This window comes from Grammomys surdaster, unplaced genomic scaffold, assembly GCF_004785775.1.
Source record: "Grammomys surdaster isolate TR1022 unplaced genomic scaffold, NIH_TR_1.0 126153, whole genome shotgun sequence".
In the NCBI taxonomy this organism is placed as follows: Eukaryota; Metazoa; Chordata; class Mammalia; order Rodentia; family Muridae; genus Grammomys; species Grammomys surdaster.
This window is the reverse complement of record NW_021620961.1, coordinates 8,371,777-8,397,580: the sequence shown is the minus strand read 5'-3', so window position 1 is coordinate 8,397,580 and position 25,804 is coordinate 8,371,777. Positions and strand designations below refer to the sequence as shown.

General features: G+C 40.4%; 1 protein-coding gene across 3 annotated transcripts in view; it reads right to left on the bottom strand.

Moving 5' to 3' along the window:
* The window catches only part of Nrip1 (nuclear receptor interacting protein 1), an 82,458-nt gene that overhangs the window by 25,083 nt on the left and 31,571 nt on the right, over window positions 1–25,804 (bottom strand). For 2 of the 3 annotated variants that reach the window (XM_028757226.1, XM_028757227.1), the window contains exon 3: window positions 15,346–15,464. The exons of the other annotated variant lie outside the window; for it this stretch is intronic. The gene's annotated coding sequence lies outside the window, so the exon portion shown is untranslated. The remainder of the gene's footprint in view (window positions 1–15,345; window positions 15,465–25,804) is intronic. 3 annotated transcript variants of the gene reach the window in all.

The following is a 25,804-nucleotide window of genomic DNA, read 5'->3' as shown; positions in this document are numbered from 1 at the left end:
AATACGAAGTCTGGTGTTCTCAATGATTACATGACCTGTGACACCAGTTCCTATGTTTCTGGTTCCTAATGATAAGAAACACAAATTATAAAATTCAAACTTCTTTCATTTGTATTCCTCTGTCCTTCTTTCCCTTCGTTAATGTCCTTGGGCTGGGGCTCAAGGCACACTGGTTCATGCCCACATAAGGTTAAATGACAAATAAGAAAAAAAAAAAAAGTTGACTTATTAAGTAGGTTTAGAAACGTGTCACACCCATTATGCTGTCCTCATAAACAATTTTAACTTTATGGCTTCAGTTAATCGTCAAAACTAAATGTTTACTTCCTTCCTAATTACCCAGGGCTCTCTGACTAAAGTTGGCACACAATTTTTCTGAACTTTTAAACAAGTTGATATCAGTTAACAGACAGGTAAATTCACAAATGACACCGTTAGAGAGTTTTATAGCTTTAAAGTAAAACAGCCTTTAAAAATACGTAAGATTGCAATAGATCAGCAGATCAGCAAGGGGGGACGCAGGCAGCTGCCGTGGAAAAGGTCTCCTAAGCATACAAAGGAAAGGACCCAATGTGAGGCTCAGTCAGACATCTGAACAACTAACACAAAGAAGCACAAGAAACGGTGTTGTAGTTGGTTCTAAGAAACTGAATTCCTGTTTCTTTAATAGCTACAATACTTGTAGAAGCCAACATACACTAAAGAGTTCACAGTGAAGACAGTGCTCACTGAAGATGGAAGCAGACAGAGAGAGGAGTATGTGTGGGGAGGGGTTTCATGTCTAGTCTATCTTCAGTTGTTTAAAATCCATTTACTGAGCAGCTATTATGTAATCAGACAACATGTAAGCATTATGGATATGATTTGGATATCATAGCCTTGGTTCCTAGATAAGAAACAAGTAAATATAAAAATCAAACTTTTCTTTGGTTATCCTTCTGTCTTTATTTTCCTTGGCTAATTATTATTGTATATATGTACATAGATGCATGATTATACAAGTGTATGTGTGAATATATAGATGGCTAGTATTTGTTCTCAAAGTGAGAAACACCAACACTCAGGATTACAATATAGCAGGCTTCCACAAGGATTTTCCATTCAACCTTTGTTTCAGCTAGCTAACCCTCCCTCCCTGCTCCCCCCAGTCTCTATCTGTGACTAACTCACCTCCCTGCTCCCCCAGTCTCTATCCTTGGCTAACCCTCCTCCCTGCCCCACCCCACACCCAGTCTCTATCCTTGGGCAGTCTTTGCCAGGCCAGTTCCCAAGGTGAGCCCATCAATTCCATGGTCACACGGTCCCTTCTCATACAACTTGTTGAGTCACAAAGCAAAACAAAAAGGACAAAGAGAGTTGGACATAGAAACCAAAGGGCAATGTGGACAAGAGCGAAAAGGAGACCCTGGGTGGGGTGGGACCAGAGGAACAAGAGAACGCATTGCACACTTGTATGACACTGTCCAAGAACAAACTTAATACAAAATGCAAGTTTTTTAAAAAGAGGGAAAACATGCCATCATTTTATCAAAAATTTTAAAATAACGAGAAAATGTAAAACTAAAACCAGCAAAGACTTTAACAACTTTTCTTATCCTGGAAAATAAAATATTCTGGCTCTTATTTCTTTGCCTATAAGTCCTTCTTCTTTTCTGATCATAAGTAACCCACAAATGAGTTGCACTAAAATACAGTACTGAGACATTCGATGGCTATATCCAATTTAAAATATACTTACCAATGCTAATTTTGCCACATAATATAAAAGTTTTTAAAATAGTATCATATCCTTGCCAGGTAAAGAATCTGTGTCTTTGTGTATGAGTTTACAAATGTGTGAAATGGTCCCCTAGTCATCCATCTTCCTTTAAACAACACAGGGCAAGCCGAGATCACTGCCTACCGTTTATAAAGCTCCGTCTGTATCAGGAAGTCTTATGAGGTATAAAGGTTGGCATACACACAACAACCCTGCATTCAACCAGGAAAGTAAGCTTGTAGTCGATAGCAAAGCTATGTATTCATTTCAACAATAAAAAAAGTAGACAATAAACCATCTTTAATCCATCACATATTAACAGCCAGAGATCTAGCACTCAGACAATATTCAGCAGACTGAGACATGGGCAGAGAGGGCAAAGGGCACCAGCACCAGGAGTTCACATGAGGTAAGAGTGAAGGACTCTTCCCTCACAGGACAGACGGACACACAGCCAAACATGCAGTGACCATGGTCAGGAGTGCCTCAGATAGAAGAGACGTCCAACTCCAACTGTACTTACATGAATCATATTTAAAAATTCTACAACATCCATTCATTTCATATATCCCAATCCCAAATTGCCTGCTACAAGTCCCTATCAGGAAGTAAGTCAGAGATTTTTTTTTTCCAAAGCGATATGAGAAAAAAAATCACATAATTTCTTTTCCTACCACAGAACACTAAGAGTATGTTTATACAGAAGAACCATCAAAAGATCAAACTAAATAATACATTTCTTAATATAGTTTAAGACAACATACTTGCTGCTTCATTTCTTTCTAACCTGAAAAAAAAAAATCTCTTTTTTATCCACTGCACTCCACTGGACCTTTAAGGAAAGGACGGATTAAAAATAATTTCCTACACTAATTATGTGCATAACAATTCCCACGGCCCCTCCCACTCTAGAGTTAAAATCTCCCAGAGTTAGCATGAATCTGTCTTTGCCTGACACATTTCTAGCGAGGAAACACATTAGTGCCTCAAGACCTTCCAGGGTCTCAATATCAATCAGGTTACGTTCCCAGTGGCTGCCTTTTAGCAAAATTATCTTACTCGGATGAACTCATGGCTGAAGTGAACCAGGCTGTAGCCTACTCCTCCTATACACCTTCATTCATTTCATTTTTTTTCTTTCCTTACACATCCAGCACGTGCCACAGAAAGAGCGCATGTTAAACATTCCTGGTGTGTCACAATATGTCACACAATCAAACAGATCGCAGCCTTACCTTTCTTTCTCAGCAGTGGTGCCAAGCACAGGTACACCGGAGCAATCAATTTGTTCTGCAGACAGTAAGGCTATCATAGCATACTAATGCAAAACCTCTCTTCTTTCTCCTTTGCCTTGACTCCCCAGTGCCCGGGTCCCGACCAATACAAGGAGGAGGGCGGTATGTCTTCTGCTGAGATAACTACAACCACTAATCAAGTGTACATGCACAAGGGCACAGGATTAAACCTCCACCAAGCCTGAGTCGGGCTTTGAGAACAGCTCAACACATGCCCAGTGTAGGCAAATCATCTTACATGTGAGTGCACACACACACACACACACACACACACACACACATTTTAGCATTTTTCAGTTTTTAATCTCAGAGGGATAAAATTTCCCACTGTTCCACTGAGGTCTTCTACCTAAGCATGTAAAACAATTGTTTTTTCCACTACTGAGAATCATGATTTGTCCTGTGTTTAAAAAAAATGTTCACTGTTTTCAAAAAGAGACATCCCTACAAATCGTGCTATTCAGTGCATAACTCACAGAAAGAACTTTCAAGTATAATGATAGGGTTAATAGATTCAGCATGGATTCTTCTGATTTTACACTTAAAATGGAATAGCTCAAACCTACTATCAAAAAGAGGCTGTGCCTTACTAATAACAATGAAAGAATTTCCATTTATCTTAAAGCCATTACACTAAGTATAATTCCATGCCGTTTAAAAATATGTTCAGGTCTCAGAAGTGGTTTAAAGAGTATCTGTAACACTTTAGAGTCTGGAGGCACAGTCCTGTATTTGATCTCTTAAATCTAGAGTTTTCAGGTTTCTCTTTAATTAGCCATTTACATTTGCCTTATTTTTCTTTTATTCAACACACAAAATCTACGCCAGTCTTTGGGAAACGGGATGATGGAAGGGAAATACTTGTAGAACAACACACATTACCCTATTTTAATTTGCCTCTATGTTTGAATACCTTGAGAAGTCCTGCTAGTCAAAGGGCTGCAAACTAAACTATAATTAAGAACAGAATAGAAGAAAGAGTCCATGGAACTGAACAAACTTCATTAGGAAGCTTCCTCAACCACGTCTATTTTCATGTAAACAAATGCCCCAGCACAGTTAAAACAGCTTATCTCATTCTGCGCCCTTCCTTTGCACCCTGCACTCTTCCCCTTTCCTAAAAAACTCAGGAGCAATAATTAAGAAATAGGGAATGCAGTGAAGTATTGCAGGAATGCTTAATCAATACTGATACCTTTGTCCTTGACATGCTGGCCATGTCATCAGGCTACTGTCATGTGATATCATGTCATTTCTCCACCTGGCTCATGACCTTGTCCTCTAAATGACCTAAAGCTTCCCTCAAGTAGCAGGAGGCCCCTCCCCGCTGTCTCAGCAAGGTCGAATGGGTCAGCTTGTCCTCATCTATAATCCACCACCATTTGTCAGCAGGGAGGCTGGAGGAGGCAGGCTTGCTACAAGGGGAGAATGCCCAATTAGGCAGCTGTCACACAAAGCATAGGCTGCAAAATTATCCCCTGTCAAAAGAAAGAGCAGCTGCGGGTGCCAATTACAGCAACCTTTCAACCCTTTAGGTACTGGAAACTACACACAAGTAAATGAAGAACAATTAGCGATAACAAATCGATGAATTAGGACAGTAAATTAGAACGAGTAGCAGGTGAGCTTGGGTCATACATGACATTTAGGGCATACCAGACTCCAGGCAAGGGCAAGGCTCACTGCCTAGTGCCATGTCCTTGCATGTAGATTCCCTCCTACTACGTCTGTCTCTAGGCAAACCTGAAATCCCTTTAGATATCTATACCTAAAACTATGTGTCTCGATGTAAGGCTCCTTTTTCTTTTTATGGACTCAAGCAAATGTTTCTTGACAGGAAGAAAATCCCTCACAGTAACAGGTTTAGTAAACTCAAGATAGTTCTTATACAAGCTACCATGGTATCCACTCAAACTTAAAAATGTTAAGTTTAGCCCTCAGCATCCAAAACATCTGTTAAAATACTCACTCTGAAAATACTATACGTCTTTACACGCTAGTTGGCCCTATTCCCATTCGCTCCTATTTGCAGAAAAGCAATAGGGTCTGAATTCTGAGGAAATTCTTCTGCCAATATCATAAAACTCAAATCAAATTTCTCTGCCCAAATGTGATTTTCTTTCACATAAAGAAATAACAATTTTAATGTTTTTTATATCTAATGCCTATAAAGATAACAACCATAAAATTATTCTCTTTCAGTTTAGGTCCTAATACTACACGAGGGTCATGCATGAAGTCCAAGCAGAAGACACTGACTCTCCTGGAATCTATCCCATTGAGGTACTGGGTACTTAACACTAGCCCACAGCATCGCACCAAACCTCAGTGGAAAGGGAATCCCACATGGCTGCTCAGTATTCATGGGCCCGGTGCCATTAGCCTTAACAAGTCAACTGCCCTCAGAAACAAAGTTCATAAGGTCCACTTTAAATCCCTATCAATTCTTGGAAACTTGAAAAACCTGAAAGGTATCAGCTGATGATTTTTTAAAGAAACAGAGGCTAACGTGTTCAGTGAGGCATCCCCATCAGAAATGGGTGTGTCAGGGAGAGAAAGAAGATATCAGGCCCTCTACTCACCTCCCTTCTGATAAATAAATCACAGCTGCCAGAGGGACAGCCCTAGTTCTTCCAGACATTTGATAAAATTTCCAGGACCCATGTCATGGAGAGAAAACTCCATTAAAAGTTTATCTCAGGATTACATTTACAAATTATGTTTTATCTCAAAACATAAACTAGACATTTGGACAAATTTTCTTTATTTTAGGATGCAACCCCATAATACCAGACAAGAAGAATGCATAGAAACAGCATGGAGACGGGGAGGAAGGAGTTAATGCCTTTAGAATTCAGTTTCCATCATACATGGGTGACTATCTCTTTAAATAATTTAAATCCTCTCCATCAACTACAAAGCTGTTTTGAAGCCATTTAGCTTTGTTCTTTACATGTGTTCTAATTAAGAAATGACCTTGTCATCACGCACACCAGAAATCCCGGATTATTTCCTACAGCAAAAAATTCACAAAGCCTCCCCCAAAAAAGAAAGAGTAGGGGGGAGGGGAGAGAGAGAGGGAGACTTCTTCCCCAGTTCCCTCACTGAGGAAGTTGTTGGTTGGCTGAATGCTGAGGCAGTTCCACCGCATAATTTTTTTCTGTTGTTGTTGAATGTCACAGGGCGGGTTAGTGTGACCTTGAGCTGCATCAGCGGCTCAGCAAGGGTCGAGATGCCTGCAGGCGCCCTTGTACTGGATTTGCAAGACAAAAACCTTCAAACTGGCTGAAGGACATCTTAAATCTCTTCAAAGGTTTCCCGAACTAATCTGGGCTGCTCTTAGCAGGATCAGCGCCAGTATGAGAAGCAAAATTAAAAACAAGGTCTTTGACAGGATGCTGTCTCCTCTTAACCCTTCCAGAGCAGAACAGAACACATTACAGGCATTCTGGAGAGATGGCTTACCTAGAAGCACTCTTTCATAACAAATTATGTAAGCAAGAAATCACAAAAAAGAAGGGGGGGGGAAACTATTAGTCCTCAAAAGTAAATACTTTTTCCATTTTGTTTATAATGAATTTAAGCTGGGTATTTTTTTCCTTGACTATACTTAGTGACATGGAGATAAACCTGAAAACTACAGCTACGTCTTTTAGATTTGCAGCACAGTGACAAGCTAAGACTGTGAAAATCACTCCAACGACAACGAATCTAGGACTTTCAGTGTTTGAAAAATAAGCTTTGGGCTGGTTAAATCACAGACTTCGTGGAATTGTATATAACTTGCTAAGATGACAATCAAATAGTATCCTGTGACTAGAGAAAGATACACTAGGAAGGACTGTCCGCATAGGGAAAGTGGACCCGAGAAGAATCTGGTAAAGCTAACTTAGTGCTGTTTGTTGGGAGAGGTAAACTTGTCCTTTCCCACACTGGTCTCAGCATCTCCATATACAGGCCAAAAGAGAAAGAGAGTGGCACTTGAGGCTTGCTGGCTATGGCTTGAGTGTGATGACACCCCCAGACTTATATGTCAGAAACTGCATCCGCAATTTCATCCACTAATGGTACGAATACGATGGAATGGCATCATAAAGGTGTGGCCCCTATAAAGGAAGAAATTAGCACTTAGAAACTAGGCAGGGCTCTGAGTGCTCTCACCGTGTGATGTCCCCTGCTATCCAATGATCGTTAGGATGTACCAGGAAACCTTCACCACACACCAAGCAAATGTCAGCACAGTGCTCTCAGACTGCTCAGTACCTGGAAACCCAAGAAACACATTTCTCTTCCAATACTCAGCCTCAGGTATGTTGTTAGAGTAACAGAAAACAGACTAAAGAGAGGTGGATGTTTGCTCTTCCCAAAGCCGTACCTTTGGATTTTAATGTAGGAGCTATATAAGTTGTAACATCATTATTCTAAAACAAAACAAAAAAACAAAAACCAGAACAGGGCATAGTAGTGCCCACCTTTGATCCCAGAACTCAGGAGGCAAAGGCAGGGGGATCTCTGTGAGTTAGAAGCAGCCTGGTCTACATAGCTAATTCCAGGACACCCAAGGCTACACAAAGAAACCCAGTCTGGGAAAAAACCCAAAAAACAAGAACCACCACCACCAACAAAAACCCAAACACACACCAGCTCTAACACTCAGACTACAGTTCCGAAGAGTGAATTGGGGACTGTTGTTACTGAACAGTGAGAGGGCTCAACAGGTAAAACAACTTGCTCCACAAGCTAGGCTACTTGAGTTTGATCCCTGGAACCCACATAAAGATAGAGAAAGAACTAAAGCCAGAGATGTCCCCTAACCTGTACATGTGCACAGTCCATCCCACAATTAACAACGACAAAAAAGCCAGTAGTTAGCAGAAGCAAGAGGTTGTAAATTCTTTCTTTTTAGGAAACAGAATAAATAAGTTGAAGATTCTGTTGAACCTCAACCACATTTCCACTCACATGAATTCAGGTATGTGGTTGCAAAGAACACAGGGCCAGGCTGCAATCCCTAGTGAGTTTATAACAGCACAGTTCGTGGCAGCTGTCTTCTTTGTTCTCAGTGTGAAGCATAGGCTGCTAAGTGCTATGCTGGAAGCATTCATGTAACAAGTGCCCTGCACACACCGACCCAGTAGGGATAACCTAGGTGTTGCTTTTCTGCATGTGCAGATGGTGGGAAACGGTGGCTGAAGATAATGGTGACATTCTAGGCCACAGCAATGGATTTGAAGGCAGAGTAGAGCTGGTGTGACACAGGAAGGGGCAGCTATTTATTGTGACTGGAGATTAAGCTAACAATGCTCCTAGCTCCAAGGACTTTTGAGTCAAGGCCATGCCGAGGAGCTTAGGCCTTTATCTGGTGGGAATGGATGGCTTATAGGAAATGATATGATTAAAGGAATGTTTTAAAAAACAAAACAAACAAACAAAAGAAACAGTGGGATTGTTGATGGGTTAGAGAGAAGATGTAGGAGACCAGTTGGTACTAAGAAGTCAAGAGTCAAATGAAGGCGTGGGCAGCCCAGTTCAACACAGCTCAGGAAATAATACAATCAGGACCGAACATTTAGGAAGCAGTTTGTGCAACATAATGAATGCTACAAAATAGATGTTAATTAACAGCAAAGGATGAAAATAACATAATTACCAGATTTCTAACATAGGTATATAAAATACCTATGTTTTAGGGAAAACAAAAATTCCAGTAGAAATCAGAATTCAAAATGTGAACTGCACATAACGCAAATATATTCTCATCCTTTGTTTATTATGAAAGCAGTGTGTAATATTTTTAAACAATGTGAAGGCATATTTTCTGCTTTTTGTTTTGTTTTGTTTGTTTATCTGAGAAAGAGTCTTACATCCTACATAGTCTCAGCTGGCCTTGAACTCATGATTCTACCGCCTTAGCCTCTGTCTGAAGTACCAGGATTACAGGACTGAGTCACTGCGCCCACCTCGAAGGCATATTTCCTTTGGCTAGGAGCCAGATGCTGGAGTACTGTTCTGGCTTAAATTATTATACAGTTGCTGAAGCTAAGAGTTTTATATAACACTAATAAAGGAAAAAAAATACTTGACAAATATTAACTGAGGGCCTACTATTCTTAGAACAACAAAAAATAAAAAAAAAAAAGATTAAAGGACTTCCAGTGTTCTGTGGGTTTCTTGCTATGCTTCCAGATTAACACTGGTAATCACATGAAGTCCCAAATTCCAGCTCACATCATGACATCACCATACAATAAGAGACTATGATATGAGCTGTTAATAAATCAAGAGTCTGATGAGTAGCCATTTTGGGATTACCATCCAGCCGCAAGGTACACGCTGCATTCCCAGAACTCTCAGGAAGACCCAGTACTCAGGGAATTGAAGAGTCGTTAAATACTCTAGAGACTGACTGTCCTGCTAAGACCTCAGAAGGAATTTAACAGAGTGTCAGCCAAGGTAGAGCAGGGGGGTGTGGGGAGCAGGAGTCACTAGGGCCAAAGAAGTATCTGCCAGAGCACAAAGGCAAGCCAGTATCAGGGGTCAGGCTGAGGCAAGAGGAAGGGAAGGGCGCACAGAGGAGAGGAGAATGAAACACTCGGAAAGAAAGTCTACCACTGTCCCAAAAGAAGATATGGACTTCATCCTAAGACTGCATTAATGAGCGAACTCCCACAATCTCAAGAGTGAGATTTCCACAGGAGAAGGGCGTGGAGTGTCACAAGTCATAAAAAGGGACAGCTCTTGAAAGCCAGGGTTACTGACAGTGCCTGACTAGGAATGACCTTATGAGTATCCACAAATAAAATGACTTCTTGAGTAAGCATCTCTGTCTTATGACTGCCAAGCTGACACTGGTAATAGGTTCCAGGACATTCTATGTCTAGACATTAATAGAAGAGTAGGTAACATGATGAACTCTGTAGAAGTTAAGAAGAAAACGTACAAATCTACAAACACAAGTTAGGTGACTTTAGGAGGAATGTATAGACCATTCTGCTGGCAATGTGAATTTTAATAACAGCATGAGTCAGTGATGCTCAAGGGTCCTTATTCAAGACGCACAAAGATCAAGACTACTTTCATGATTATATATATATGTTTTTGTGTATCTTTCTAATGTATGTACAAGGTGCCATTCGGAAGCCTCATGACATTGTTTTAATGACTATTGAAATGCATCTTTGAATATTTGTTTTTACTTCAAAATGTTCTAAGTTCACATTTCTCATATGGTAAATAACAGGTGCCATGGCTGACCTAGATGAAAACTCACCTGGATCCTCAACAGATTAGGGATAGGAAGTGGTCCTGAGAAGCTTGGGAACCACAGATGACACACTAGGGCAAAAGCCAAGAAGCAACATCTTGACTCTCATCAAACAAACATGTTTCGAGCTTCCAGGCTGTCCACTACAACTATGCCAGATAAAGAATGCTCTCAGCTAGGGGTGTGGCTCAGCGGTAGAGTGCACAAATCCTTGGATAGGCTCAATCTCTCATACCATAGAAGACAAAGCAAAGTAAGAAAGAAAGAGGAAAAAGGAAGATATCTCCTGTGTCAAAATTTCCCCCCCAATCCAGCTGAAGAAAGAAAAGGCCATTAGTTGTAAATGAGTAGAAGGCGAAGGACTTAAAACATTTCCCATCTTTGCAGTCAGCATCACTCCACACTTACCATACCATTAGCAACATCCACAGTCCTGACTAAGAAGCTGCTGTGTGGTATGAACTGAGGCTACGAGGCTAATCAATGACAAACCCTCCTGAACAAACTGAGATCAGAGTTAAAGCCAGGAATAAAATAAGAAAGCACTGAGAAGAGAGAGCAGGGAACTAAAGGCGACCACAGTTACAGACATGGCAGGGGAACTGGCTTAAGGGACAATCAAGTGCTTTGCCAACTGGAACACTTTAGGGTGTAGAAGGACCATGAGAACGAGGAAGAGATGCATGCACGTAATACAACACATTCTAGAAATATTGTTACCTCCTCAAAATACAGAATTTGCCAGGAATTAGGAATTTCCTCAGGGTGCGGCACTCATACGGTATCCTTGAGTCTGATGAAAGATTGGGACATAGGATCTGGATGTCTTTTGCTTAATGTCCACCCTGACAAGGCAGAAGCCATTGAAAATTCACAGAATGAGCCCTACTACAGGACTGAAACAGACAGCAAACAGAAGAGAAAGGAGAGCTTCATCGTGTACACACCAAAAGCACCAGTATGGAGAATACATAGGTACAGCAAGGAGGGGTAGGGTCAATGGCAAAGACATAACTGAGACTTCTCACCATGTGTTACTCAGGCCAACCCATGAACCAGATTTCTGTGCGAAATTACAAAGGGACCAACAGGGTTAGAAAATAAGACTGCTGTCTGATTCCAGACAGGAAGTTTTGCTACCAAAATGAAAGGCTCTACTGTTAGAAACATGCTAAGTTGGGGTGGCCAGCAGCGCAGGTAATCTAGAAGATCACGTTAGCCACCCAAAAGAAAAAGACCACGATCTGAGCAAGAATGTGGGCTTGAGGCTGGTTCGCCATGCAAGTCTTTTATTGTTTTATTTACGTCATTTGAACCTATTACAGAAGAGCAAAAATTCCAAGTGCATCCGGAAGTTTAGTACAGTAGGGGTTTCCCTCCCAAATGACGTTAGTCATATTAATTATTCAGAAGAGTCAAGGGAAGGCCATTCTTTACAGATAGCAAATTTGGAAGAAATGTTAATTATGCTTTTCCCACTGTAATGATAACTCAGGATTAATTAAGAAAGGCTTGTTACTTTCCTATGATCGTTAAGCTGTGAGAATCACTCAAGCATAAAACGACTAGAAAAACAACACAAGACAATTGGAGTTTGGGGGAAACGTGGTAGCTGAGACACTGGGACAAGGACCTCGGTCTGGGTGGCAGGCTCAGCTTCTGAAATAAGATGGTTGGCCGCGAGGAAGGGAATTATAAGTAGATGGAAGCAATGTTGGAAATTAACAACACTTCGTTTGAGCCAAGAATCTAGATCTCCTTACCAGAGTTGTCCATAGCCAGAGACGCTCCTAGGGGGCAGCCAAACTGGCTGGTGGCAGCCAACCTGACTTATGGCAATTAATTCCAATTGAATTGACTGACCTGAGGTTTGCCTGTACCACGTTCCTACACCCACTCTGTAGAAGTCTAAATGCTTTCATAAACTGTTATATACTAAGCAAAAGACACTGCCTTAGCTCTACGTGGCCAAGGCTTCTGGTTTAAGTCACCTTGGACCAGAACAGTTAACACAGCGAAAGATGCTTCTAGACAAAGACAATTCCACAGAAGGTTTATTATACCTCATTTCTGTATTGTCTTGTCATTAGTTACTACTGCTAAGCTCTTATTACAGTGGAACTTGAAATTAAACTTCGTCACAGGCACTTGTATAAACTATGGTGGACTGTACCTAGGAGATTCTGTATTTTACATGATACCAGGCACACACTGGATCTGAAGAAGTCCTATTCTTTCAGTAATATATATATATATTTGATGTATTTTAAGAATACACACACGCCAGATTGTGTGTGTTGGAGAACAATTGATCAGAATGTGTATCTCCTCTACATGTGAGTTTAGAGCTTGAAGTCAGTAGTGGGAGACCACATCTTCACATGCTGAGGAATGACCAGGCCCAGAAGAGCTCAGTTCTAAATTAGAACATTTTAGGAAGACAACTCCATGTACCTTTTCCACTGACTTTACCAACCTGGCATCCTCATCTCTCAGAACCAACTAAATCTCTGGCCATGTTCATGTCTCAACAGAAATTTCTTTCTCTGACATAAAGGTGAACACTTGCCGAAAGTTATCTACAATTTAATCAGACAAAAGGAAAAATGAATTAACATGCAAAATTTACTAGTGAAAAGGTGTATCACAGAAAGCATTTCCTTCTGTAGAAAAATTACTATGGTCACATTTATAGTGACTCAGAGTCAATTATCAATTTTATTAAATCTTTTTTTATAAAAAATAAGCTAACGAATATTGCACAAAGAAAGTGAGCAGCGCTCAGGGTCCTGTACAACTCACCTTAAGGGTAAATTTCTTTTGTTAGTTACTATATAGAATGACTCCATTTCTTGAAAGAACGGAGCTAACACATATGGAAAAACTAGTATAGGACATTAAAAGCTTCCTATGTGTTCCATGTTTTATATGGCTTTCAATATTCAATAATGTAACTGTTTCCTCAATCAAAAAGTATTACCATTCTTAAAAGTTTAATGCTGGTTTCTATAGTGTGGTTGTGTGATAAACTATGGTAAGAAAAAAACATGTTATAAATAACTTCAATTTGTCAAACGCTGTCTACCACATCTTGCTTAGGATAAAACACAGTTCACTGAGTGATGGGAAGGAAGCCTGCTACAGATGTTAGAAATCATGACCCTGCCACATCCAAGCTTTCTTGACCAAGGCTCTGATGAATGAGTGTTCGAATATATACATACATGTACACCTACATACACATACATATATACAGATATACACATACATATTATACATTATATATACATTATATATTATATATACATATAATATACATATATACATAAGTAAGAAAGGATGATCCTGTGTGCTGCTGTTACATGCCTATGCTACTAGGCCTGGTTCTATACAATGTTAGGATTGAATGCAGAAGCTATAGCCCCAATAACACATTTTACAAAACCCAGATGGATATATCCTAAAAAGCTTGACTCATGTTAAATATATGTAAAAGATATTGATTCATGTTAATTATACATAAGATAAATAAATAAATAAATCATCCTCTATGACTATTAATTTTTTGTATTTTGAAGGTTGTTCAATGTTCTAAACATAGTTCACAGTTTCCTTAGAAGGAAAATCTACACTGACCGTTTCCCCTCCCCCACCTCTTTTCTTGAGCTAGGCTATCTCTCACTAGTACCAGGTGGCCCAGTCTGTCCTGTCTTAGCATCTGGTGAGGGAACTGCAGAGCCACCACAGCAGCTAAATGTGCTGCCTTGCTAGGAACTCCTCTCGGCTGTGTTTTTATCTGCTCACCATCGGAGTCACCTGTTCAACTCTTCCGTGATTGCAACTTCTTGTGACTCAGTAAAGCAAGGGTGTCAGCAATCATCACACTCATTATACCGTCTACACTCACTTTAACAAACTCACAAGCTGAGAAAGGAGTTCCATGTAAACAGAGTTCAGTGTGGGACCACGTGACACACGTGGATGACAGAAGCAGAGCTGATACAAGTTCTAATGTACAGGAAGAGGATCAACACAAACATGAAATGAAAAACAGCCAATGCCCATCTATGGCTGCTTTTAGGTACTTTTTAAACAGAATGCTTTAAGGATTTTCTTCGTGAAGTGAGAAAAAATATAAACATTAAGGAAAACAATTAAGCTAAGCTCACTGCTAGGTTTTTGAACTAGAAGTTGGCTCAAAGTTACTAGCCCTTTTTCCCAACCTCATATGGTGGGCTTAGGGTATGGTCACTGCTTTTTCTGAGCAGAGTTTCCAGGTCTCTGGCTACAAGTGAACTCATCCTGACAACTTACAAGCACAACACTGAAGCGTTCTGCTTTTCCCCAGCTCATACAGGCTGCTGTAGCCCAGGAATAAATTGTAAGGTCCGAGACTGCACTTATCCTGGAAAAAGTCGAGTTGATTCAATCAGAACTTACTATTCACCTATCTCTTTTGATTTTTTTTTTAAACTCAAACCAAGTATTTAATCATTTCTCAAAAATGTTTTGTAGGAGGTAATCAATTGATACAACTCCAAAAGTACTGACCCACCTATGTGAACCCATACCCGCAATAACTAAACATTTCTGTTTTCCTCTCCAAACAATAACTAACTTTGTATATGAATAGGATTTCTATTGCAGATCTCAGCTTTACAACCTCTATGAGTTTGGGTAAAAACAAATGATCAACACTGGCACCGTTTCCATTTCTCAGCCCATCTCTACAGAAGGAATTCTCCCGATTCTTCTATTCACAAGAATTTTGATTTTTGGCTTTTCTTCTGGCACTTAGTCTCATTCACCGTTTGCTTACACTGATTTGATTCTTTACTGTAAATTCCTTAGATTGGACCTTACAGGTTTTCTTAACCACACTGCCTAAAGAGATAATTTGTATAAATAAAACACATAATAGATATCTGGTAACTCTAAGCTAATTTACAACCAAGAAAGAACTGTCTAAATAAAACAGATTAAAGCCACAAGGATGAAGCCAAAGAGAGGAGGGAAAGGATTCTCACCGTCTGCCTGGGCCTGAGCCTCTGCTATGCGGGAAAGGAAGCTGAGAAGGTTGTTGAAAAGTGGCTCTGATGTCATCGGAGTCTTCAGATTCTCCCGCCCTCCTCAGTCAACTGCGCACCTTCAGAACGGGAAAAGGACATTTTGGCAACCATTCTGAACCAGATTTAGGAACATTATTTTGTGACAGTCAATACATTTTTCTCAGAATCTCTCCTTGCTCAAATTCAATACAGAAGGAGTCATTTGACAGATATAAGTTGTTTATGTCTATTACTTTATTAAAGAAATGCAAAACGTCCTCGCTATGGAAATAATACATTTGCTTAATTATTAGAAGAAGCTATGCCAAAATAAACCATGACAAGGGATAGTGTTGCTGCTACGAAGTGCCTGTTCACCTACGTTAATGGCAAACTTTCTCGTGTTCTGACAGACTCACCCATTATGATTCACTCCAAAATTCTATGTACCCCTAAAGACATCACCAAAAAAGAAAACCAAGAAAAAACAACTGTAGGTTCTCTCATATTAAATTTCGTCAGTTTCAAAATAGAAACAATTTACACTTTCCAACACAATAGGCATTAGCTGTCTTACATTCATACGAGGACAGTAGAGAAAAGCTAGAACCACTTTTGATGTTAACAGCCCTCAAAACAGGATGGAGAAATGGCAAAAAACAAACCACGTGGACCAGCTGAGATAAATAAACTACAGCAAGGCCACACACACCTGCAGAGCCCAGAGCCACTATATTATTGATACAATAATAGCAAACACAGAAATTATCTGGTACAAGAAACTAGACTAAAACAAAAACACTGAGTATAATCCTACTTGCATACACTCCTAGACAATGCAAATTAATCTACTATGGGAAAAAAATCGATCAATGGGGTTTCCTGGGAAAGCAGCTTACACAAGGCAGGAATTCAAACGGGCTACAGTCAATTGTGGTGCTGGTTTCATTATGACTTGAAATGCCACAAAATGTTGTATGCCCCTTAATGGTGCAATTCCAATCCAAAGATTTATCCTATTTTCTAAGAAAACAAAGAACATGGAAGGTGGTAAAAGTAATCAGCAAAAATAAAAATTCATAATACGTATTATTTCTAACAGAAAAAAAAGAGAAACAGCTAATATATATTGAAATAAAAAAGCCTAAAACTAGCTAAAACAATGATCCATTACACCATGAGATAATATATATGATACGGTATCATATACAAAGTCTTATATAAGGAATTTGAGTTATGCTGAGTGATATATATTAAAAATTAAAGAAACCCTATGTTTAGCGCAAATACTTTCGCATTAAAACCATACAAAATAGTGGCATCCTTTCTACATTCAGACATAATTATTTTTTTCTTTCTGCTCATAAATATTTTGTAATTTTCTTCAATGAACGGATATTTCTAACAAATGAAAGCTGAATATAACAACCAGGAAAAAGTGGACCTGCTTGGTACAAGCACAAAGAAAGACCTCTAAGAGGTATCCCACACGTCAAACAGAGGTGGCTCTGCTGTCACCCTGCTCCACCAGTGATCTACTAAATAGGGAGGACCAGGTACACTGGGAGAAAGCAGAAGCTATCATGAAGGTTTGTGCTTTCCCAGTTACAGAGCACTTTATTAGGCTTGGGCGTACTCAACCTTTATAGTGAGGTTTCACGGGAACAGCAGACTCGGAAGAGGGTCCCAAATTCTATATTTTGGAGTCAAATCAGACCTTGCCAATAAATTCTGACAGGAGTTCTCAGTAAAGTAAAGTGGGTGGGGTGGAGGGTTAACTACTTTTCCTGACTATATATAGATGGAAGTTATTCAAATGTGATCTTTAAAGCAACCACATGTGCGATTATACTTATTAGACTACAACAGAGACCTTGAGGGATTCTCTACACCTAATTCCTAGCCTTGGAGACTATTCCCAATAATTTGGCCTTGACTTCGTTGACAAATATCAAACCACCGAGATCTTAATACTTTTTCAGTTATTACATTTCTTCTCTTCTTGAGAAATACTGTTACTTGGTCGTTAAATACGGAGGAAGAGCATGATCTGACTTTACAGTTCAAGCTGTATCTTCATTAGTATAGTCTCCAAGCAGGCATGCTCTATGAAGAACGCTACCTGGTCCTGACTAGAGGAAAAGGGAGGATTTACAGAGTAACATAATAAACGGTGACGGTGGTAAAGTATAGGAGCCTTCAAAACAAAAGTCTTGCTCACATTCCCAAGGACAGTTATCAGAGTCTGGCACAACGTGAAACCTTCTGCATGTGCCCAATTGAAAGGAACCCTGTCAGCCAACTGTTATCATTTCCATTTGATGGATGGAAAAACTGAACTTCAGTTACCCCTACTCACAAAGTTAAAAGAAGCTAATGAAGAAATCACGACTCAGGGTTAGGTGTGGACAGGCAGATCTCTGTAAGTTCAAGGTCAGTCTGCTCTGTGAAGTGAGACCTGTCTCACAAAAAGAAACAAAAACAAAAGAAAAACAAAGAAATCAAATTCTGGTAACATTTAATCAAAAAAAAAAAAAATCCAAGCCTTGGAAATGACCTGAAATATTCATGGTCTCCTTTCTGTAATAATATCCATTTCCCGGCTTCTTGAATCACAGACATATTAAAAAACAAACCACTGAAGCAGATGACGGCTGCCTATTCCATGGAGAAGTAAAACCAAGTCTACATCTCTGTGGACATCTACTACATTCTAGAGCTACTCACTTCTATGGCTACCCTCCACCAGTGTTGTTATATATCGTTTGAACTACGTATGAACACAGGAGAAAATAGAGATACGGAAACGTAACAACAAAGGTTAGCATAGAGTAACAACTTTCACAGATGATCATTTACAAAGTTCTTATGTAAAGAAATGTTTAAGTTATTCATGACTCAGTGTGTCAACTAACGAGAACAACAGGACAGACTTCTGAAGAAACCCTTCATTCACTAGCAGGTGTGGTACTGGTGGACCATCTGTGCCTGCCTGTCCACCCTCGGATTTGTCACTGCGCTGGACATCGGACATCATCAATTGCTCTTGCTACAGCTCCTGACATCATGCAGGATTGCCCTCCATCCCATTACTAATGTGTGTGGCAGTTTGTTTCGCAGTTAAAAACAACCCATCCTTGCTGGTCTAAACACAATTAACATCACACCAGTTAAAGACTGCAGACTTTGCTGTCTAAGATGCTAAAATACCAACCGCTCAATATGAAACTGAAGCAATAAATATGAAAACACATAGCTTGGGGCAAGTTACAGTCAACCTTACTGGGGTGCTAAAGAGGAGACTCAGAGGGCAAGAACACTTCCTCTTGCAAAGGATCTGGGTTAGATTCCCAGAACCCATTCTGTAGCTTCCAATCCTCTCTAACTCTGACTTCATATCGGATGCTCAACTTTCTCTCAACAGGCACTTACATGAAACCTTGTAGGTGCCTAGAAGCACATGCAGGCATGCACCCATACATCTGAATATTTTTAAAACAGTATACTAAGTTAGTAAAAAAAATTATTAGAGAAAAAAATCTTCTTTGTCCGATGGTAGTGTAATCTTGTAGGACATGTACAACACATCACTTGAGATTAATAAAAAAAAGTTTACAAAAGTGTATGACAGATGACAAGACCCAGAACTAAAGAACCCTTTCATAGGGGTCACCCAAGACCATTGGAAACCACAGACATTTACATAATGATTCATAACGGCAGCGAAACTATAGTTATAAAATAGCAACTAAAATAATGTTATGGTTGGGGGTCAGCACAACATGAGGAACTGTATTAAAGGGTCACAGGATTAGGAAGGTTGAGAACCTGGGTCTAGGGGATCCAACACCCCTTTGTGGCTTCTGCAGACACCTGTGCTCCTGTGCACATACCCACCCAAACATGCACAAGTACATATTAAATAAACCTTTTAAAAAATAGTTAACTTTAAGACTTAAAAACCACCTCATACCCAAACCAACTCTAAAGCTATTGAGAGAACCAACACATTCCTATGTTCCTCATAAGGACATAAGAGGCCTGGCCTCTCTGGGAAAGAGCTGGGCAGTCTCCGACAGTTACATGCACACATACATTCAGAACATCACAACAATTCCACACATGGCTCTTTAAGGAGGAGAAACCAAAGTATATCCAAAAATTGTATGCAAAGTGGGATCGGTATCAATCCTCTTAGCCAAGATTGTAACCAAAGCAACCATCCACCAATGACAGGATAAAAGTGAGACAGTAACTAAAACTAAAACCAAATGCCATGTGTAGTGCTTTGTAAAGCAAGATCTACACGACAGACAGAAGGGGAAGGTGTGTGTGGGGCGGGGGGGAGCACCAAAAGGAACTTTCAGACCCAGTGTTTATGTATTTTTTAACGAAGTTTCCATAGAAACTCAAGGGGGAAAGTACAATCTTGTCAGTAAATGGTCATAAAATCCTAAGAACACGTGAGTAAATAAATATGTATCCTCCTTTAGTTTACTATCTGTTAAACTAATTATCTGGATCACAGTTTGAAGCAACACACAGAACCAAACTTATAGAAGAAGAACAGGAGAATTTAGGTTAGAGAAAGTTTCCTGTGTTGAGCACTAGAAGCACAATCAATAAAAACTGAACAACTGACCCTCATTAAAGTCGCCAAGAGGTAATCAGTTATCTGAAAAGCCAACACCAGAGTGAGAGAAAATGTCTGCAACTCATAAATGGGAAAAAAATTCATCCAGCACGATTAAATTCCTTAGAACTCAAGAATGAGATGATCTAATCAAATAAAAATCAGTAATATGGCGACCATCCTAATTCCCCATTAGAACTGTCGATGAAGTGACAGTGACCACACCACCAACACTATAATACCTATCATTTTTCATTTGAAGAATTTCGTCAGTTGGAAATGTTGATGAGTGGATCTGGTTGTACTAATTCACTTTCTATTGCTGTGATTAAATACCAACAAAAAACCACATCAGAGAGGAAGAGGTTTACTGCATCTTACCACTTAAGCGTCCAAAAATGAGAAGTCAGGTCAGCAACTCAAGCAGCAACTGGAGCAGAGGCAGTGGAAGAGTGCTGCTGACTGGCTTGCTCTTCCTGACTTTCTCAGCTTGCTTCCCAAGCTAGGGCCACCTACTCAGGAATGGCACCACCTACAGTGGGCTAGGCCTTCCCATACCAATCATTACAGAAGAAACTCCACCCCCTCACTCCTCCCATTCCTCTACTCCCTCACCCAACCACCCAAAACCCCACCCCATCCCACAACCCAGCTTGCCTACAGGCCTAACTGGTAGAGACATTTCCTCAACTGAATTTCCCTCTTCCCAGAACGTCCTACATAGCTAGAGTTAAGTTCACACACACACACACACACACAAACACACAAAGTGACCAATAGATAGGGGGTCTGGTCAATTTGGGAAAGAGCTGGAAAGTTTCGTACAGTTACATGCAGGTATACATTCACAATATCCCGACAGTTTCACACATGGTTATTTAAGGAAGAGAAACCAAAACAAGTCCAAAACGTGCATGCAGATGAGATCGGCATCAATCCTCATAGCCAAGATGGTAAGCAGAGCAAACAATCAGGCAGTGATGGACAGATAAGTGTGAGGTGGTAACCAGAAACAAAACACAAACAAAGGGAAGTCACTGTGACTGCGGAAGCCCCATGTTCTACAGCCATATTCCAAAAAGAGGGGGCAGCTAGAAGAGAGGAATTGAAGCAGTGAAAGCAGATCAACTCCTGGTCCCAGAAGGGACACCATTGTAAGTGAGCAGGGGACGCTGGCGAGACCATCATCTTCTAAAAAAGACAGTTGCAATGACTGACATCTTGAATGTTTATTTGAAATCCTCAAACTCAATAGTGTCAGTGTGTGAACTATGTGATGTTACAATGGCAGGTCTAGTTGGAGCAGACTAAAGAAAACACACACGACAGCATTTAAAAAATGAAACTTTCTTAAAAGGAATCTCATGCAAAAAGAAGCCATGCATTGTTCGTTTCTATTACTTAAAGAAAAATCACAATCCAAGATAAACACAACATATTACAATTAGTCCTTGGAGAATTCAGAAATAGTCTGTAGTTTCATTTCCCTCACACGCCACAGAAGGAATGTAGTCTACTGAATAGAAGCCATGAAAAGAGTTAACAGTTCTTTAAAAACTACCAGCTGCTATACTGCGGAGAGATTCTATTCCTAGGTATATGAAGACAGGACGTGATAACTTGGTCTACACAAGAATTCCCATGACACTATCACTGTCCAGTATCCAAATGGTAAATAGCGTGTTATATTGGACCTGTGGAATATTATTCATCCACAAAAAAAGAATAAAGTAGTGCTGCATTCTACAAACATTTCAATTTGTTTACACCTACTAAAAATAGCCAGTCAACAAAAAGCACATGTGTATGTGTATGGAGTTGAAAAAAAAACCAGAAACTGACACGGAAACACTCAACAATGAAATATACTTAAAGAATACAAATAAGTTGTAAACACTGTCAACTCCTGTCTGGGGAAAGAACATTGAAGACATTATCGGTAGAAACTAAACAACCTAACTTGCCATGTACAGGAAGCCACAGTGGAAGAAAACAATTCTTCTCAAATCAAATCAATACATTTCACACAATGTCAATCTAATTTCAAAAGGCTTTATAAACTCACTAAACAGACTTGAAACAGCCAATCTCATTACTCTATCAGTCCACAGAAACTCCAAGAGGAGCCTTGCTTTGCCAAACACCAGGGTTTACCCACTATAAAGCTCAGGAAGTTAAACAGCTATGCTCTGAAGAAAAACAGTAACTGACATCTGGGTGGGAGCCATCACAGGTGACACATGCTACATTGTATGTCCCAGTGCCATTCAATGTCCTGAAACAATTAACTAACAGAAAACAAGGAATTAAAGTTTCACATATGAAGGCAAGTGTCTAACATTTTACAAACAATACAGAAGAGATTATGAACCCCAAGCTGGGCAGTGGTACAGGCTGAGGGAGGAGGATGGAGAATTAAGGCCACCCTCAGCTACATAGCAGGTTCAAAGCTTACTTGGGCTCCGAGAGACAGAGAGACAGAGAGACAGAAAAAAAACAGAGAGACAGAGACAGAGAGAGAGAGAGAGAGAGAGAGAGAGAGGGAGGGAGAGAGAGAGAGAGAGAGAGAGAGAGAGAGAGAGAGAGAGGGGGAGGGAGGATATGAAAAGACAGGAAGACAGGGAAGACTTCTTGAGACATAGAAAGAACTAACTAGAAAGCATAATAAAGTCAATTTCATTAACATTAAAACTTTCCATCCAAGCCGGGCAGTGGTGGTGTATACTTTTAATCCCAGCACTTGGGAGGCAGAGACAGGCGGTTTTCTGAGTTTGAGGCCAGCCTGGTCTACAGAGTGAGTTCCAGGACAACCAGGGCTACACAGAGAAACCCTGTCTCAAAAAAACAAAAACCAAACCAAAACAAACCAAAACAAAAAACCTTCCATCCATTAGTAAGCAAATTTTATTTTAAAAAGGTTAAGATGCAGAGAAGGTAGCCTAACACATGACTGTTATTTGTACTGTAAGGCTTGTAATCAGGACCCTGTCCATGCTAAGCAAACACTACACCAATGGAGCTGCATGCCCCGCCCATATATAAACACTTCATTGAAGAATACAACAATCGTGAACAGTGATGTAAAACAATGTTTAGCATCTCATTAGAAAGCATAGAAAAGCAAATACTAAACTAATACCAAAAAAAAAAAAGCTATCTCCAAGAACACACTCTGTCTCTGTGTGTCTCTCTCAGCCCTCAGGATGTCTCCTCGACACCCCCTACACCTACATACGCGCACACACCAGCCCCTGGGCCCCTGGGCCCCTGGGCCCCTGATAGTGACAAGATTTGGCACAGCTATTGCTGAATGAGAGCTTCTGATACTGTTTACACTTCTCTTTCAGGTATGTATTCTAGAGTCTTACCTGGTGAATACCCATAAAACCAATGCTTTGTAACAGCTGTTACATGTATATAACCGTAAATGTATTATATGTATATGTGTGTCTGAATGTGTCACCACAGATACAGCTGCTGTGATCTTGATGAATGATGTCTTACATAGACTCACATAACTTCGCACTTGGTTCCCATTTGGTGGCACTGTTTAAGGAGGTTATGGAACCTTTAAGTGGTGCAGCCTTGCTGGAGGAAGTACGTCACTGGAGCCTGGGGTGGGCTTAGAGGATTTACAGCCTCATCCCACTTCCTGTGTGCACTCCCTCTCCCTGTGTTTCCTGTGTATAGATGAAAGATGTAATCTGCCAGCTTCCTGCTCCTGTCACCAGCTGCTATGTCTTCCCTTCCCACAATGGACTCTAACCTTGGAAACCACTGCAAGCCAAAATAAACTCTTGCATCAGTTGATCATGGTCTTGTTATTTTATCACAGCAACAGGAAAGTAACGAATACCAAACCAAACTGAGACAAGCAAGCAAAAGCACCCACATATCAACCAACAAAGGAATGAATAAATTCACACAACGTAATATTATCCAGCAGAGAAAATAAATGGACCATAAATACAGCAGCATAAGTGATTTCTAAAAACCCACAAGGAATCCAAAAGAACAAGTCTCGGGAGACTACGTTCAAAATACTATGATTTCACAAGATGTAAAAAAGCATAAAATTAACCAACGTAGAATTTCTAAGTATCCAGGTGGGAAAAGCAGCACACTATTAAGAACAACATAAGTGACTAACATAAAATTCAGAATGGTCCAGGGTTGCAAGCAGCGGTAAGAACAAAGCTGTGTGGGCAAGGATGGGCACTGGTTGATAGAAGGATCTCACTAGCGATGTTCTCTTTGCAGTAGGGGGCCAGTTCTTGTGATATCATCCCAATACTGTGACTCACAATGTAACCATAGGTGAGCAGCCTTCACTTGAAAATCTCAAATGTAAAATGCTCCACAACCTAGAGTTGCTAAAGTCTCTATGATATGAAAAAGTTTCAGGTTTCAGAGCATTTCAGATAGTTGGGTTATGAGTTCAGTAAATTTCATGCAGATATTCAAGGACGGCAGGAACTCTCAAGTGTAGCCTCCTTTACAGTAAGTGAGACACAAGGAAAAGAAATGAGCCACTGTGCTGTGCTGTGGCCAATGGAACTCTACTGTGATACGAAACTGCTGGGGTGTGCATCTCGAAAATGTTCACATATGCATGGCTGTCTCTAGGAGGTAGATCTTCCCCCCTTAATTAACAACAAGTAAAAGTAAAGGGATATATAGAAAGATGCACACATTCACAAGACCGTGAAAGCAGACTTGCAGGTAAATGCTCACAGCTTGCCTAATCTAAGAATGAGGCTAACCCATTAGCAGTCACTGAGGTCTCAAACAGGCGATCCAACGGTTTGCTTGCTTGTGGCCCCAGGAGATGGTTGTAGGAGTCACCCAGTGTGCTCCAAGAGCTTTGGGGGGGTGGGGTCTTCGTAGGCTTTTCTCCCTAGTGGAGGGTAACAGTCACAGATCTGTCACGATTACCAAAAGGGTCAGGGGAAAAGCCTATCTCACCTTTCAAAGCAAAGTACTTGCCCAACACGGAACTCCTTATATTTGTTATACACTGCTTTTAGCTCAAACGCAATGAAAACCATCCAATGATGCAGCTTCAGAGGTGGGGCATATTGCTTAAGAAAACTGCTGTATGAAACCGAGTATTTTTTAAACATTTAAATCATGAATTGTAATAATGTTCTAGATAAAGTTTTCTATTGAAATATTTTCACAGTATCTACCACAGGAAATGAGGACACGGACTGCACACGCTCAAGTTCTTCACTACTGGCCTGGTGGTGTTCAGATGAGTGCAGTATTCTGACTTCTTAGACTAACTCCTCTTCAGAAGAAAGGGAAGCAAAGCCACTTATTGCAACATCGAATGACCAGAGGGCACTGATTCATTCTGGTAGCTCTGAGTTGCATTTAACTGTAAGTTGGCCATGACCTACACTAGTGTTGTGTGACAGAACTTTTCCTGGGGAGACACTACATGCAGCTCGGTGGATCTGAACCTCCTCCAGGCAGCTTGGCTAATGTCCTCTTCCCCAGAGTCTGAGTCTTCTTTTTAGATTGCTTTTGTGAAAGAGACTCTTAGTTTTTACTGGAGGGGGCGACTATAGACGTCCACCTCTGGCTAAGGAATAAGCTCTCGTATCCTAGCAATGGTCACTTGCTCTTGGGAGTTTCACAAGTTGAGGCTGATAACAGCAGTGATCTCTGGGTGAGAACACACATTTATCATCTAGAAGTTCTTCTCTCCTGGGTTCTATAATCTCCCCAGGCACACGGTTTCATCCTGGCTTACCGCTGTAGACATGGTGACCTCCTTCTTGTAGATCGGGCCTCAAATTC